The following is a 12,216-nucleotide window of genomic DNA, read 5'->3' as shown; positions in this document are numbered from 1 at the left end:
AAAACACTGAGTGGTGTACAAATGTATTGACTGAAATACGGTACATTCAAGGGAGAACTCAAATAGTATAATTCCTTAGAAAGGCAAGGTCAAAGTTCAACAAAATGAGCACCAGTAAACAAGTACTTGAATGGGGGGAGATGGTGATGGAGAGAGGAGCAGAAGAAGAGGAGAAGTGGGGGAGCATGTAATCAAGAATTCAAGCATCGTGTTGGCGGCAGCAGCAAAGTGTTTAGCGCCATGTCTCACACCATTTTGCTGGTATAGCCTACCAAGAGGCCAGAAGGCAGAACTTGAGCTGACTCTGAATCTGTGGATGATTGCATGGAAGGTGTTTGTAAAATGTATGAAGAACATCTGAAGAGAAGGAATCCCAATAGCCCCTCGATCACGTATGATATCAGTCAATTGTTTGATTTTATCGATGATCTGGCAGATCTCAGCTGCCTTGTTTACCGAGCTGATACCCAGACATACCAGCCTTATAACAAAGACTGGATCAAAGAGAAGATCTACGTACTCCTTCGTCGGCAGGCCCAACAGGCTGGGAAATAATTGAGTTGGAAGGGCACAGGGGGTGGGCTTGGAACAAAGGTGTATACAATGTGCTATAGTGGGAGTTTGTATTAACAGTAATGCTGTTTCCATTTTGTTACAGTCTAGCCAAGAGCGAATGTATTAGATGAAATGAGGATCTTTCCATTGAAGGCCCTCATTGTGTCTTTTTTGTCTTTTTCTTTTTTTTTTTACTTAAACATTTTTATGATGATTTAGATGAAAGTTGTTCATTGTCAGTTAATGTTGGTTCCAGTCCTTCAAACTGTTCCTATCTACTTTATAACATTTACAAACTAACCCTTCAAGATGGCGTGGGGTGGAAACAATTTAGTTATGTACTCAGATAAAGTCCTCGTGCAAAGTAAATAAATGGTTGTTTAATTGTTTAAAAAAAAGAATTCAAGCATGTCCACAAAATTAAGAAAAATGAGGGACGGGGTGGGTTTGGAGGGATGGGTGAGAATGTTGGCAGGGGTGACAATCAAGATGCATTGTATTCATATACTGCCTTGTAAAATGACAACCTCTTTGTATAACTACTTAAAAGATAATAAAACTATTTTTTAAAGCCATATATTGAAGTCAAATTCCTAGTTCTGGTGTTAGGAGCTAGGCTTTGGGGAGGTGACTTGGTGAGGAAGGTGTACTTCTGATTGAGATTAGTGCTCATTCAAGGGCCTAAGGAGACCCCTTCAGCATGTACAGATACAAGAAGGTACAAGCCATAAGAAAGTAAGTCCTCATCCATTCTTTTTGTTGTGGGCCTGAGCACTATCCCTGACCTTCTTTTGCTCAAGGCTAGCACTCACTGTATGAGCCACAGTACCACTTCCAGCTTTTTCTGTGTATGTGGTACTGAGGAAGGGCTTCATGCATGCTAGGCAAGCACTCACTAAGCCACATTCCCAGCCCCAGTTCTCCATTCTTGCCTTGACCTTGGACTTCTCTGCTCCAAAATGATGAGGAATAAATTTCTGTTGTTTTAAAATGTCAAACTAAGTAACCATCAAAGATTTGTTTTCTAAAGAATCACAATAGCTTTAGGAATACCAGAGAGCTGCAAGTAAGAAATACATATGCCATAATAAACTACGATGCTTTCGAAGAAACTGAGGTGAGGAGGAAATTTTAACAGCAAAAAAAAAAGAGAAAATTACACATGCTGCTTTGATAGACTTGATTGGTCTTAGAGACTGAAGATGGGAGTTGATAGCTCAATGATGGAGATTCCATTGATTGGCAAGTGTTTTGTCACAGCATCTTGTCTGAATTGCTGCAGTCCCAAAGAAAGTTAAAGATAAGTTTTGTTGAACTGCTTTGTACATACCTTTGTGGTGTGCAAAGGGATAGGATACATCTAAAACAAGAAAAACAGTCCTCCTCTGAGTCTGCAATACCCTAGAGATAGAGGCAGGCATGAGCTGTCCCCCTTCCCAACTTCTTAGATCTACTGATGACCATCTCTGACAAGAAAGATTTCATCCTGGAATCATAAACGTTCACAAAACTTACACAGTGTATTGGGGTTTTTTTTGTTTTTTGGTTTTTTTTGACAGCAACATGAACAAATTAAGACAAGCAAGTTTAGGTTTATCCCTTCATGGTATCTTGCTGATAATCTCCTTAGTACCACACTGTACTTCTAAAAGTCATTCAGGCTCTCTGTTTTCTATTTCAATATAATATATATCCAGATCTCATCGCAGGCTGTTTTTCCTTCTGCTTCACACTTCCTCACATCCATTTTTATTCTAACAACCTTGGTGTCTAGCAGGGAATTTGGAAATGACACTCTCTCCTAGACACATATTCTTACTGCTCTTCAGCCCATGATTGCATTCTTCCTGGGTACCTAGTAGACCTGCTCCACAACCGGATTTTGGCCTACCCCAGGCAAGTTCTGACTCACATGGTAACTGATATTGAGTGCCAAATAATGGAGTCAGAATCACAAAATACCTAAAGAAAAAAACTGTAAATAACCCCCACCAAAAAAAAAAATCCACAAAATCACAATTATGCTGAGCTAGTTCCCTAAGAAGAAAAACTTGGTTAAAGTAAATAAGATCTTAGAATCAAAACAAAAAATAATAGCCTAGAATTCCAAAATATTGAATGCACAACAACACAAATTAATATAACTTTCCTCAGCATGCTCTGGAAAATTATGCAGTCAAGAATAATTTTTAAATACTGGACAAAAAAAATCTGGGGTGATAGTAATGAAAGGATATCAGCCTTATTGCAAATAAGAGCATATAATTTCTACATTAATAAAAACAGTACAGTTTGGCATAAAGTAGACCAACAAACAGGCCAATAGATCAAAAAGATAATAGAATCTATGAAATGCAACAAATGGATATGTAAAAACTCAGTAGGAGTAAAAAAAGACTTAAATGGTTTTATTGTTATATTTAGTAACTTAGGAATAGAATCAGTGTAGACACTGATTATATACCATCTACTCATGCTTTCAAATTTTATATCTCAAAAACTATCGATAATCTCAAATAAAAGAACAAGTTTGAATAAAAGCAGTAGAATGAGTTGAGTGAGTTGCAACTCCTATACAATACTAATTCATTTGGATGATTCTATCTTCTAATTTCTATAAATGAAACTTCCATGTCAGGTTTTGTTTAAACAGATTTTCAGCAATATAGGTATAACAAATATTGTATCTATATTTACAACAAAGTAAAAATAGGAAAGACTGAGGGATAAAACTATATAAAATTTAAAATCTTTTTACATAAAAATAAGCCAAAGAATAAAGGTGGTAAAAATATTTATATCACATAAATTTAATGTGGTAATTCCTTAGTTTTGGAAAGCTTATAAATAAGTTAAAATAAATTAAAACTACAAAGTCTTCAATTTGTAAAAAAAATTATTTGAGCCATAATGTCCACATTTTTAAATGTAGAAAGATATTAAAATAAACTGAGAAATTTCAACCAAATTTTACAAATTGAAACTTGGGTGGAGGAATGACTGGGGCCTGGACACACAGAATCCAGACTGAGTGGTTTGCCCTTCTGAACCCAGGAGAAGAGCTGGACCCAAACACTTGGGAGGGAGATATAGTGCTAGAAAGAAAGGGGTTCACAGAAGGTGCCCATGAAATCCACCATCCTCTCCCTCACTCCTGTATTCACACAATTATCCTCAAACATGCAGAATCCTCATGAATCAAGCCTTTTCAAGTTAAAAAGGAAACAAAATCAAAATTTCTATTTCCACAGAAAAAGAACCACTTGTTTAGGCCAAATTCAGCAGCAAGAGAAAAATGTTCCTGATTTTGCTTTGGATCTCCTAGAAAAATGATGACTGACTTCTACCCTACTCACCGTGAAGCAAAGCATGACAGAATAAACCCTGCTCACAAACACAAAGTACATTTATTTTTATCATCACAATCTTAAAACATAGATAAAAGGAAGTATATTGGCACTGAGTAAAAGATGTAACATGAAAGAGAATGATCAAGACATATACAAACAGAAATAAATGACCACCAAAGAACAGAAGAAAATAAAGACAAAAGAAATCATCTCCAATAATCCCTTGTGAGTATTTCAGAAAATACTGTAGGCATAAAATATAAATAAAATGCAATTTAAAGGGATGGTCAGAGAATAAAAAATAACACAGAAATTAAGATATAATAGCTAAAAACAAAGAACTAGTAGTAATAAACAAATACATGTGAAAACAAACATCACAGATAGGCAGATTAACAGAAAATGCCCTGCTTTGTTTCACTGTTAAATTAACAAAAACAAAGAAGTGGTTTTTAATAAAGAAAAATTAATGTTGGGAAGGATGTAATTAAGTGCTGTGGTATCATGTATTTGTGCAACTCTTTGGAATTAATTGAGTTTATATATATGTATTTATATATATGTGCATATATATGTATATATATATATATGAACATAATGTATATATATATATATATATATATATATATATATATATATATATATATATGAACATAAGCCCGTGGTCAATTGTAGAACTGCTGTCTGAATGCCCTTGAATTACAACAGTTCTCTTCTTGAATGCTTTTCTCAAAAAGAACTACAGAATGTACTGCAAACACAACATCTTTGGGTAGGAGGGATTGATAGCTCAGTCTGGCCTCTGTTGCAGTACTTCTTGAAAACAGGTGCTTTAGTCAAGTCTGTTATATGCATGCTCCCACTGCATGAAAACACAGGAAAGGCTGCTTTCCACGTTTCCTCTGATGTGTCACAAATAAGGCACATATAGATGCCTTCACGTTACAGTGTTCAGGGATAAAATTTTAACTCCCAGAAAGATATATTAGTTTTAAGTAGAGAATTTTGATGTAAATACCCTCAAATATTCATGAAATGTGTGTCACTTCATTATTTGCACCAGACCCCCCCCCATAAAAGCAGTAGTGAGGAAGGAAAGGTTTCTTAACAAATCTATTTTAATATTCACACAATTTATGTTGGTGTTAAAGTCATTGTAAATATCAATATAAACAGAAACAATTTTTGATACACACTAGTAAGACCTTTGGTAGCCTTGAGTTGATAGCTTCAACCAAATGGATAACAGAACATTTTAAGACTTAGTTAAAGGTGCAAACATTGAATTTTTCACTGATGTGGAATATCAAATGCCAAGTGCATAGAAATGGCAACATGATTTAAGTCATTCTCAGGTATAGATCAATTAAAGCAGTAACAAACATCAAAATGTATCAGAGTCAAACTGCTTATATTGAAAAACCAAAACAACAACAAAAATCTTATAACCCTGAAAGACAAGACTTGTTAGGGAGGAAAAATGCTTATCTATCATATTATATACCAGCATTAACATTTGCTAGTTTAAATCTAATAAAGCTTTCTTCCATAAATGCACCATTAATAAAGTCTTCAAAATGGCTTCTCTCAACATTTTCTTTTTGATTTTTCATGGTTTAATTAGAAACATCTTTAAAAAGGCTAGTTTTACTATGGTAGTATCACATCTGCACTTTCAGCAAGATGCTGTTTAATCACAATGGGTTATAAAGTGAAACTTGTCATACTTATTGTATTATCTGGTAGAACCCACACATTTTCTACTTTTAGTGCCCCTGAGTCATCATCTTATATTTGTTCATCAACATTTTAACTGCCCCTCTTTAAAAAATGTAATTTGATAGTTAATTTTCTAAACTTGTTATTCTTTTATTTCTTTTCAAAGCAATGACGTTTCATATGCTTTGATATGCATAGTACTGCACCTGACCCCCTTTTTTTTCTTACAAGCAGAAAGTCACTTCTTTCTTTTTAAAAACATGATATTATCTTGCTATTTTGGTCTAGAAATCTGATGAAACTAAATTCTTCTAAGGTTTCATGATCATCAGTAAAAATGAAGTAGCTCTATTATGCCACATCCTTGCATAGTTTCAGAATATACGTAAACACTATAGAGGGGGTGTTGAAATTGGTAGCACTTTGAAATTAATTGCCTATGAAAAATCTTAAATATATTGACGTACATTTAAATGCAGAAGATTTTTTTCAAGTTATTTTCATCGATAAGATTTCTTCTAATAAAGAATAATTGTAAAAAAAGAATAATTGTCAGATTTTTAAAAAAAATAGTCAAAGAAATTTTTTAGGTTAAGTGCTAGTTTGAGAGTTTTTCATTTATGGGGACAGAATAAAACAGATAAAACAAATTACAAGCCTGCTGAAGAACTCAGGCCCTCTCTCTCTCTTTCCTTCCCACCTACCTTCCCTGTCCTTTTTCCTTTGTTTCCTTATACATTCAGCAAAAATAAGTGAACGTATTATTCAGAAAAGTATGCATGTTTAATTATTGTAAACTCTCTTGAGAGTAAGAACCAATTCCTACAATCATTAGACCCTACATGTACAGACCCTTTACTACTTCAACAATGGATGGAATAATAGCTTAGAAAGCAGGTTAAGGAGCCAGCACCTCAGTTTCAATCTTAATCTTGTCTTAATAGAAGTGTCACTTTAGGCAAACTTATATGACCTTTCTTTATTCTGAAAAATAGTAATAGTAGTACTAGTCCATTTATATAACTGCTTGAATTACTATGCTGAAAGTATTTAGAATAATTTCTAATGCACAGTAATGATTTCATAACCAAAAGTTATTGATTTTATTTCTGTTTGATGATGCAGGCAAAACCAATTCCTCACCTTTTGTGCTTGTACAGCCCTCTGGTGCTTTGAGAAAAACAATAGAAGAAAGATTTATTTTAGCTCAGGATTTCAGAGGGCTTGGTCCATAGTCACTTTTGTTTTTGAAAGTTCTATGGCAAGGCATAATACTGTGGTAGGCAGTATATGGAAGAAAGAAGTTGCTCACCCCACAGTAACTGGGAGAAAAAGAGAGAAAGGGCTGGGGACAAGATATACTTTTCAAAGACTCAGACTCCGAGACCTACTTTCTTCAACTAGCTCCCTGCTCCACTTAAAGTTTCCACCATTTCCTGACAGCATCAGCTGCTAGAGACCAATCCCTCAACACAGAATCCTCTAAAGGGACATTTAAGTTCTAAGCCATAACCAGGGGAAACCCTTTTACAGAAAATTAACCAAATGGTCTGCTTTAAATGTATTTCTTAATTTAATAATCTCTTCAACACGTATTATTTAAGCACTTGCCATATTCCAGAAGCAGAACTAGATTCTGGAGACTTGAGAGTAATATGAAACAGGGGACCTGACTAAACAAGCAATTACCATAGTGTTTGCAAGTGTTACAGAAGGAGAGTTGGGAGGTGATAGAGCCAGGGGGATCCTGGTAGGGATCTTCTGTGGGTGGCAGTATCAGCTGCCTGTCACTCTGAATTTTTTACTCCTCTAACATCTTAATAGTCTTCTGCAGTCAGAAATGGGGTTTATTTGATCCTAAAGAAGGGTGAGGTTTCAGGAATCTGTGTACTGAGAAAGCACTTTCTTTGATTTTGTGCAAGAGTCTGAAGATACTACAATTCTTAGATAAAAGAGACAAGCCAGGAATAGCAAGAAACTCTGACATCAAATATCTGTGCTGCTACAGCTTATCCAAATTGTAAACAAATCTGTACATCACCCCAATAGTGCTCATAAAGAGGACCTTTTATGTATGACTCATTTTTAAGGAGAGATTCATCTCAGGCAGGACAATTAATCAATATCATCACCTCATTGTCACACACAGATAGTATTCTAGAAAGGCCTAAGAATCCAATCTTAAAAGAATTCCAAATAAGGAGTTTTAGTGGCCTTTCTTACTCTCAGTTTCTAATGGTTATAACATTAACTATCATCACATTTATGGCTTAATCAGGAACATGATCATTCTGCTGCTGCATTTCATTTGTTTCACCTTTTCAACTTCAAAGTTCCCTCTACTTCCTTCTTCATTCCCTCTACTTCAACTTCTTCATTCTTCTCTGTTTTACACCTCTTTTCTAAATTCTTTATCTAGAAATTATCTGGTCCTAGTTCGGTTGTGGGAATTCAATCACTGATATATGGAGATGACACAATTTAAGAGGTTGAACTGGGAGTCTTTATTAGAAAAGCAGCGTCTGTGGGCAGACTCCTGTCACAAAGATGTACAGGCCAGAACATAACTAGCACATAGCTTAAAAAAAAATCACATGTTGATGTAGAGACTAAGCCTTAACAGCTTAACAAAAGTGTTATACATGAAGCATGCTGGATGAAGGTACTTATTCCTAATAAAGGAGCTATATATAAACACAGCAAACTAGATGGGGATACTTAATCCAGGGGAACAATAAGGGGTATCAGGACCCCAATTATCTAGGGGAAGCATGAGCTTCCTAGAACCCTACAACTCATGATACATATGTCATCCAAAGAATGTCCTCTATAACTTCTAGAGTTCTCAGAAAGTACCCATCTTCTATTAACTTCTTTTTTTGGGGGGGGGTCCAGTCCTGGGGCCTGAACTCTGGGCCTGGGCGCTGTCTCTCAGCTCTTCAGCTCAAGGCTGAAGAGCTCTTCAGCTCTACCACTTGAGCCACAGCACCACTTCCGGCTTTTTTCTTTTTGCTTATGTGGTGCTGAGGAATCGAACCCAGGGCCTCATGCATGCAAGGCAAGCGCTCTACCACTGAGCTAACTTCCCAGCTCTTCTATTAACTTCTATCTAGATGCCAAGATGGCATTACATAGATCCAGTATCGATATTCCAGTTCTAAAATAATGCAACGAGTTATGTACAGTAGGTTTTAGTCTTCTGGAACATTTCATATTAAGTTGAAAAAAGCTTTAAAGAAATAATTAAATTGTGAAATTTTAGACATCACACAACTAATGTAGAGCTGGGGTTTTCTTGCTATGTTTTGAGAGAGAAAGGAAACTATGCAGATGGGAGTAAAAAGTTGTAGAACTGACATGTGGCTAACATGTGTCCCATCATGGTATTTCTTATTCCTACAGTGCCTCAGGCTCCTGCTCAAATGTCTCTTCCTGCTCAAACTCTTCTTTGTCCCATAATACCCTGAGTGTCTGGCTAACTAATGGCAAGAGCCTCGGTGGCCTATGTACAAGCCATCTAGGAAATCAGCTAAAGCCTAGAGGAAGAGAAACAGGAGGAGCCTGTACCATAAAAATGGACCTCCCAAGAGGACTGTTGGACTCCTCTTTGGTCCTCTCTCCATATGAAAGGTTGTGCTTTCTTCAAGGATTTTTTCTTTTTACAAAGTTTTCTATTTAGTGTGTGTGTGTGGGAGGGGACATATAGGCTCTGTGCTTGGTAGGCATTCTACCATTGGAGCTGTACCTTCAACCTGGTTCTTTCACTTTCAAATAAACATTCCCTAATTCAAGTTCCTGGCCCTATTTCTACACTGTTTCTGAGAACAAGGACCTGCTTTAAATTACACCATCCTGAATAGGAGAAACCCTAGGTCTCCTTGGCTCAGGTCGAAATTTTCTGAATAGAGACCCGGAAGCACAACAAATCAAAGAAAGGTTGGACAAATGGGATTGCATAAGATTGCAGAGCTTCTGCAGGGCAAATGACATAGCTGGCAAGATCAATAGAAAGCCCACCGATTGGGAGAAGATCTTTACTAGCCATACAACGGACAAGGGTCTCATATCTAAAATATACTTGGAACTCAAAAAATTAAACCACCCAACAACAAATACTCAAAGAAACAACTGCCCAATAAATAAGTGGGCTATTGACTTAAAGAGAAACTTCTCTGAAGAAGAAAGAAGGATGGCCAATAGACACATGAAGAAATGTTCAACATCCCTAGCCATAAAAGAAATGCAAATCAAAACAACATTGAGATATCACCTCACTCCAGTTAGAACAGCAAAAATCAAGAACTCTAACAACAACAGATGCTGGAGGGGATGTGGACAGAAAGGAACCTTACTTCATTGTTGGTGGGAATGTAAACTTGTTCAACCACTTTGGAAAGCAGTATGGAGGTTCCTCAAAAGACTTCACATAGATCTCCCCTATGATCCAGCAATCCCACTTTTGGGCATTTACCCAAATGTTTACAAACAAGACCACACTAAAGCTACCAGCACAACTATGTTTATTGCAGCATTATTTACCATAGCTAAGACATGGAACCAACCCAGATGCCCCTCAGTAGATGAATGGATCAAGAAAATGTGGTATATATACACAATGGAATTCTATGCCTCCATCAGAAAGAATGACATTTCCCCATTTGTTAGGAAATGGAAAGGTTTGGAAAAAATTATATTAAGTGAAGTAAGCCAGGCCCAAAGAAGCATAGGTCCCATGGTTTCCCTTATTTGCAATATCTAGTATAGGTATGAGTCAAGCGGAAAAGGTCAGATAATGTGATGTTAGGAAAATGAACCCTTAAATATGTATTTTAATGCTTTCGTTTCTTTCATGCATGTGTTTCTAACGCATTTATAAGATTATTTCTTTGTTGCTTTGTATGTCCCTCCCCCACAGTGTAACCCCCGCTTTCACTATATTTGATGTCAGTATAACATGTGGAGGAGATGGGGACAAACAAGTCGTTTAAGGATTCAGGTGGACCTGTTGCAACAATGAGAAGTACAAAATGTCATGTCAAAACCAGCTTTACAATGTCGGTGTGGGGGGGGAGGGGGGTAAAATTGGGTGGGGGGAGGGGGGAGGCGGGGAAGGGAAGTGAAGGGTAAACAAAGGAGGAGGCTGCAATGCTTGGTAAGAAATGTATGCATTATCCTGCCCATGTAATTGTAGCCCCTCTGTACAGTATGTTCTCAAATAAAATAAAATACAATTAAAAAAAAAATAAATTACACCATCCTGAACTACCACAACTGGCATCCAATGGTATATCAGATGTGTTTTATTATTAAGATAATTACTTTTGTGTTCCCCAATACAATACATACATATATAGTATATTATATATAAATTATATGCATATATGTTTATATTTAAACATATACATATATAAATGTGTAAACATATATATTTATATAGATACACATAAACATGTTATTTTTCTACATGGAATATGTAGCTTCTAGCCTTGATAATTGTATGCTTTGATTGTTTCTGATACAGCAGAGAACAAAATGAATTGTCCACAATAGTTTTGAAAGCCAATTATTACTTTTTATCCATGTCAGAATAATAACAATTGTCACTATTTAAATAATTTCTTTCATTCCCAGACCCTCAAGGTACTTCAACATTGTTGCTTTACATTATTTGAGTTTATTTCTTTTGGAAGACCAGCAAACTATAGACACATAATACATGGTTAGCTATGCTAATTTTGTTTTAACAAGTGAAAACAAAATAGATAGCCTACTAAAAAGCCAGATAGTATTTTGAAGATAAACCCTTTGAAAAGTAGGGTACACTGAACAGAAGTTTTGTTTCATATCCAGATAACTTAAAAAAAATATTCATGTACACACAAATCCTGTATTTGATTGACTACAACCGAATTGTCAGATTCTCCTTTACCAAACATAGAAATGGGCAGCTTGCTTGCCTGTTGAAAAATCGTTACAATGAATAGTAAAACTACAGCTTTTTAAAGGTTTGCTGCAAATTTTATGAGTAAATTTTGTGGAAAACTGTGTAAATAGAGCATAATTATTTTAAAAATAGGAGCCTTTGTTATTAGTCATCTAACTGTCTGGGTATGCAAAGCACCCTGCTGTATAGACAAAGGACTGAAAAAAGTTACCTGTAGAGAGTTTTTGCTATTGAAAGAATAAAAACTAAAGCAATGGAATGAACTTTCAGTTCACAAATGCAAATACTGAATGCTAAACCTGGCAGAGGGAAAATCACTTTAGCCTGATAACCGGATTACTTAGAACAAAAATAGAGAAAATTAAGAACTGAAGAGCAGAAAATTAAGGTGGAATGCAATTTAAAGAGTAAGTAGATGATGTAGCCTTTCATTTTCTTCCCCCCCTGTGTCCAGCTAATTAAAATTACAATCAAAATGAAAGAGTCTAAACTTGTAAATATCTTTAGCTAATGATTTTGTCTTTTTAATCATCCTCACATTCAAAGTCTTCTTTTATTCATTTAGGTCTTTACAATAAAATGAAATTGTTTTACTCCTGTAAAAATCCTCCTTTTAATTTTCCTTATCAGCTTCTCTTTATATAATAT

General features: G+C 35.7%; 1 pseudogene; it reads left to right on the top strand.

The window, feature by feature from the left end:
• The first annotated feature begins 240 nt into the window (after positions 1-240).
• Positions 241-561, top strand: LOC138829051 (enhancer of rudimentary homolog pseudogene; annotated as a pseudogene).
• Positions 562-12,216: the final 11,655 nt, after the last annotated feature.

The sequence above is a fragment of the Dipodomys merriami genome, unplaced genomic scaffold (assembly GCF_024711535.1).
Source record: "Dipodomys merriami isolate MVZ:Mamm:240054 unplaced genomic scaffold, mDipMer1.0.p SCAF_17, whole genome shotgun sequence".
NCBI lineage: Eukaryota > Metazoa > Chordata > Mammalia > Rodentia > Heteromyidae > Dipodomys > Dipodomys merriami.
Note: the sequence above shows the minus strand (reverse complement) of the source record. Positions and strands in the feature narration are given on the sequence as shown.